Source organism: Mus caroli, unplaced genomic scaffold, assembly GCF_978045245.1.
Source record: "Mus caroli unplaced genomic scaffold, Mus_caroli_1 scaffold_8, whole genome shotgun sequence".
NCBI classification, from domain to species: Eukaryota; Metazoa; Chordata; class Mammalia; order Rodentia; family Muridae; genus Mus; species Mus caroli.
Window position 1 is genome coordinate 102581213 of NW_028227263.1, and position 6105 is coordinate 102587317.

Genomic DNA, 6105 nt, shown 5'->3' on the forward strand with positions numbered 1-6105 from the left:
ACGTCAGAGGACACCTTTGTGGAATCTGTTTTTCCTTCCAATTTTTACATAGCTTCCAGGGAGCAAACTCAGGGCTCCAAGTTTGCATGACAAACACCTTTACCCACTTAGCCATCTTGCTGCCCACCCCCTTGTTTTAAGATATGGACCTAGGCTTGATCCCCTAAACTCTGTCAAATTGTCCTCTGACCTCCTCGTGTGTGGCACGAGTGCCCCTTCCCAATAAATAAGTGTAAAACATTTTAAACTTTATTAAAGCTTCAGACGGTGCTGCAGCACTGGTGGGTGGCATCAGGAGGCTGTTGGCTCCAGCAGGTCCCATTTCCGTGACGTCAGCTCAGTCACCTGCTAACAGACCATATGACCCAGCACCTCTCTGCAGCTACAGTTTTCCATACACAGCTCATTGATGCAAATAATGAACTGTTTGTTTTGTTTTTTTCTCAATACACATTTAACAAGCACTTTGGGCTGTGGGAATATGTGGTCTGAAGGACAGCGCTTGGTAACTAGGAGTTAATGACCAATGTTCATGGAATAATCACAGCCTTGGGTTGAGAAACTGCAAACGCAGGAGGTGATAGTTTAATGGGTCTGAAGGTACCAGATTATGGGGAAAGGTGGCAGGGCCTAGAGGTTTCAAAGTTCCATTCCTTTTTAGAAGATGTATTTATTTTTATTTTATGTGTGTGGGTGCTTTGCCTGTAGGTATGTCTATGCACCACGTGCATGCAGTACTCACTGATGCCAGAAGAGGGCGTCAGATCCCCTGGGACTGCAGTTCCAGATGGGTGTGAGCCAACATGTGGGTGCTGGGAATTGAACCCAGGTGCCCTGCAAGAGCAAGCAGTGTTTTTAAATCCTTGAGCCCCCTCAGTAGTCCTTCATACTTCCATTTATTTTTAGTCAAGTTCTCATGTGGTCCAGGCTGGCCTCGGAATCTCTGTGTAGCCCAGGATGACCTTAAACCCCTGGTCCTTCTGCTGAGCTCTGGGGTGAGAGGCATGCACTGCTCGGCTCTGTTCATGTGGTGCTGGGGATGAAGCCCAGAGCCTCCTCCTCCTTGGCAGCAAGCAAGCTGCCAAGTGAGCGACACCCCCACCCTCAAACAGCCATCTCGGCTGTACTTTGGTTTCTGGTTCTTATAGTTCATCACCTCAGCCCTGTATGTCTGGCAGCAATCTTTATGACTCAGCCACCGGGTGTTGGCTGCTGTTGTGAGCAGTATACATTTGTGTGAAACACATACACACACGGACACACAGACACAAATTGTGACTGCTTGTTGGTGGCACACATCTGAAATCTCAGCACATGAGAAGCAGAGGCCGGGGGAATCTATCTCTGGGAGTTAGAAGTCAGTATGGTCTACCACGCGAGTTCCACGACAGCTGGGCTGTTACACAGAGAAGCCCTGCCTCAAAAAGCCAATAAGTAAGTAAGTAATTAAGTAAGTAAACAAATAGAATAAAAATTGGCTGTTTAAAAATTTTTAAATAGTGTTTATTTATTTTGTGGCTGACAAGATGGCTCCGTGGGTAAAGGCTCCTGCTGCCAAGCCTAGAAACCTGAGTTCCATCCTGCGTGGTAGAAGAGGACAGCTCCACAGGCGTCCTCTGACCTCCACGTGCTTTGTGGTCTGTGTGCCTCCCCCAAGCCCTCTTCATCACGAATAGAAAGGAATAAATGTGAAAAAAATGTTTAAAATAAATAAAATTTTAAAATATATTCATTTGTGTATTAAAAAACAGGCTGGGGGTGACTTGCAAGCTTGTCCTCTTTTGCTGGGTGGACGCTCAGGACTAGGGTTGGCAGTGAGCAGCCTTACCCACTGAGCCATCTCTCCAGCCCTAACTCAATGCTTTAAAAGACACCACCACCTAATAGTGTGCTGAGCGCTCACCACCCACCCGCTGTTTCCCTGACACGGGCTGACACTGTCTACCTCACTGTGGCATTCCCAGCCTACAGAAGTACCTGGCACACACAGGGGACAAACTCAACCATGGCAGAAATGCACACTTTGAGGACTGGGAAGACAGCTCAGTTGGTTAAGTGCCTGGCAATAGTGACCTGGGTCAGATTCTTAGGACTCACAAAAAGGCAGGACACAGCATCATGTACCTGTAATTCCAGTGCTGATGAACGGAGACAGGAGGGGATAGCTAGGGCTTTACTGTAGTCAGCCTAGTTGAACTAGTGTCCCTGCCTCAAAAACCAAAATTGAGAACTTCTGAGAGAGACCCCTAGGCTTGGCCTCTTCCTCCCCTCCCCTGCCATGAACAGGCACACACATGCACACGCACTTCCCTCCCTGAACACACACACACACACGTACACGTACATTTAATTTTTTTTATATTTGGATTTTGAGACAGGGTCTCCTTATGTTGCCCAGACTGGCCTCAAACTTAAAGCAATCCTTCTGCCTCAGACACCTAAGTGCTGGCATGAGAGGCCTGAGCAGTAGGCAGCACTTATACATTAAAAAAAAAAAAAAAAAGTTAGCATAGTCACTAGAGGGATGTGAGTTCAAATCCCAGATATGATGCTTAGTTGGCTCTTTTTGTGCTGCCATTCACTTCCCTGCCACACATAACTAAGTACACACTTTGTGTCAGTTCCCTTCTAGGATGTGGTGACTCCAGCAACAAAGAATTTCCCATCACGGGTGGTGATGCACACCTTTAACCCTAACATTTAGTAGGCAGAGGCAGGTGGGTCTCTGTGGATTTAGGGTCAGCCTGGTCTACGTAGACAGTTCCAGACCAGCTAGGGCCACACAAGTGAAGTCATCTGGGAGGTCACACTTCCAAAAGGAAGCCTGGCAGGTGTCAGGAACTAACAGCAGACAGGCTGGTGTGTGACCCACACCTTGGTGCAGACATTCAGAAGAGTCATGGCGGGGGGTGGGGGTGGGGCTTCTTAGAAGGCTGGGTACAGGTGGATGCTGAAGGTTGGAGGGAGGAGAAAGGATCTGGCAAAGTCAACTGCTTCTGTAGAGATAATTATGTTCCCAGAACCAGGAGGCAGAGCCAGAGCAGTGCTGGGTCCTGGGGAGCCACAGGAGTTGGATCCAGGAGGCAGAATCAGTCCTGGGCATAGAAAGACTTGGGAATAGAGGCAGGGCAGGAGGGATGAACTGGAGGCTGAAACCAGCTGGGAGAGTCTTAAACTTGTGAGGCATAGGGAGGAGAAGATAGGAGCAGGGATACTTGGTTAGCGGGCTGGGTGGGGAAGTGCAGGCCGAGAGCACAGTGCCCTTGCATCCACCCAGCTGACTGCCAAGATGACACTGGCCTTGAGAAGAATGGCCAGGCTCCTATCTCAACAGGAGCCAGCGCTTCAGAGAGATTGTCCTAGGGATGGCTGGGGCCCAGGCCCAGGGCTCAAATGGTTAATGCCTCTGCGGTCTTGAGAAGAGGGGGCTGAGGGATCCTGACAGGCAGGTGCCCTGCTTAGTAAACACTCATTACTGGGCAAGCAGCCATCTCCACCCCGGCCAGTTAATCTCATTCTCTCCCAGGTCCTTCCCCTACTCCATTAGGGGGAATGTGGTACTTTCCTGTAAACATTCATCTGTATCCTCTCAGGGGAACGTGGTCACTGCAGGGACAGGCCTCTCCCCACCCCTGCCCCCAAGACTTGTAGAATAATCCATGAGGATGGAAATGTAGGATATCCATTCTGACAACATGGTAGCTACCAGCCTTGTGGGGCTCTAGGTGACTTAACAATGTGGCTGATAAAACTGGGGGATACCAATCCAAACCCCACCCCCAGCCTGGTCTCCCACGAGGAAGGAACCACAGACCACAGGTGGCCGGAACCAAGGACAACTCAGCACCGGTGTCACCCCCCCACTCCTCCCCCCCCCCCCGTGTCTCTAGCCACTATCATGTGCAGTCTGCTATACACTAGTTAATCACACACCTGCCTTATCCGCACACTCCACCTGCATTCCATCCAGAACCCTGGGTCTTCTGGAGGCCCTAGGGATGCCAGCCACTGTGCCAAGTCACAGGGAACCCAAGGCAGGGTACACTTGAAATGGGCATGGACATAAACAAGACTCGGAGCTGAGCAGGCTGAGAAGGCTTCCTGAAGGAGACAGCCTGCAGCCAGGTCTTCCCAAAGCGCTGAGGCTGCTCTCAATACAAATGGAGTTGGAGATGTGACTCTGGATAAACACGCACCTAGCAGGTACACGGCCCTGGGTTTCATCCCTATGCCCACGTAAACCAAGCGTGGTGACAGACACCTGCCATCCCAACAAGAGGGAAGTAGAGACAGGGGGATCAGAGATCCAAGGCCATCCTCAGCTGACGACAGCCTGAGCTACGGGAAACCCTGTCTCAGAAACAGAGATGGGGGCGGGATCGGCAGCATCGCACGTCTGCAGAAGCCGTTTTTTCCAGTGCCTAGTACCAGATGTTGATGGATCGATTAGCTTTTTGACAGCTCTGTGTGATAGATGCTTTATAGTCACTTCTGCCGCCTGGGGAACCTGAGGCACAGGTGGATTTCTGTCTTCAACAAGGCCCTCTGGGGAAGGACTGGAGTCTGGGAAGCATCTGAGCAGAGATCGGTGGTGGGGAAAGAGCAGGTGCAGGGAACTGTCTGTGGGTGCAGTTCCCCGTCTCTTGTCCACCTCATTCTCTTCCTCTGTTGCTTATGTTTCCCGTTAAGACTCCCTCTCTACCTGAGCCCTCCCCAACCCACAGTCACCTTAGGCCTTCACTGTGCCCTGGATCACTCCTCGCAGCGTCTCGTTGAGTAATTCCAGCAGTTAGGTTCTCCTAACATAGCCTATGTCCTTAAACTTGAGCTACAGGCCTGCCCAGTCTCATATTGTTGCCTGTGACAGTTCATTTTCAAGAAGCCTCCGGGGGGGGGGGGGCTACATGGAATTTAAACTCATTCAATTATTCAGTCATTCATTTTAGAATGCTGAGGATCGAACCCAAAGCTCTGACATAAAAGCCAGGCACTCTTCCACTAAACCACGCCCTAAACCTCTCACTGGGGGATTCTAGGCAGGTCCTCTACCACTGAGCCACGCCCCAGCCCCTCACTGGGGGATTCTAGGCAGGGGCTCTACCACTGAGCCACGCCCCCAGCCCCTCACTGGGGGATTCTAGGCAGGGGCTCTACCATTGAGCCACACCCCCAGCCCCTCACTGGGGGATTCTAGGCAGGGGCTCTACCACTGAGCCACGCCCCCAGCCCCTCACTGGGGGATTCTAGGCAGGGGCTCTACCATTGAGCCACACCCCCAGCCCCTCACTGGGTATCCCAGTCAGGTGGTCTACTGCCGAACCAAGCCCCAAGCCTTCTTTATACTTTTTATTTTGAGACAGAGCCTCACTAAGTTGCCCTGGACTTTAATTCTCTCTGTAGCGCCAGTAGGGGTTAAACTTTACGATGCTTCTGCTTCAGCCTCCCAAGGAGCTGGGATGCCATCCTTTGACACACGATCAGCCTATGATTGTTTGCCCCTAGAAACTGGCGAGCAAACCTTATTTGCTTATGTTTCCGAGACAAGGTCTCTGGTTGTCCTAGCTGACCTCAACTTATTCTATGGACCGAGGCTAGCTTTAGAGTTTTGATTCTCCTGAGTGCCGGGGTCATGCAGTAAAGTGTGGGTGCACACATGTGACATCTATTTTATTGTATCACTTCCCCAAGGAGCTGAACCCAATCTGGCTCCTCACCCACAGGCTGCTTGAACAGTGCCACCATGTCCCAGAGTCCTTCTCCCGTTGTTTGGAAGTGGCGCTGCTGTGTCCTGGGACATAGTTCACACTCTCCTTGACTCCCACTGTTTACGGTGGATTTTGAAACCTTAGCAACATTCCCGCTCCAGAGAAGGGTGGAGGAGGGGACAGCCAGCTCCAAGGGCCAACAGTCCACGGTGTGTCCCAGAGACATGAAGGACAGGTGAGCCTCTTGAGGGGCAGAACCTCTCCAGACTCACTCACTGGCCCAATGACTGTTCTTGTTTCTTCTTTTCTTCTTCCGAAGGAGACAACACCGTGGGCGGCAGTTAAACAGCCCTATTAAGATTGTGATTGCTTGTGCTCTTTGGCCGAGTGTTAGTCCCAG

At 51.1% G+C, this 6105-nt stretch overlaps 1 long non-coding RNA gene across 2 annotated transcripts; it reads right to left on the minus strand.

The window, feature by feature from the left end:
- Positions 1-281: 281 nt before the first annotated feature.
- Positions 282-4871, minus strand: LOC147003261 (uncharacterized). 2 transcript variants are annotated; one of them, XR_015047747.1, is made up of 3 exons: positions 4729-4871; positions 743-834; positions 282-345 (listed from the first exon to the last, which is right to left on the minus strand). It is a non-coding gene; the product is annotated as an uncharacterized LOC147003261 (long non-coding RNA). The 2 variants fall into 2 exon arrangements; XR_015047746.1 differs by having other exon boundaries at positions 282-348.
- Between the last annotated feature and the right edge of the window lie 1234 nt (positions 4872-6105).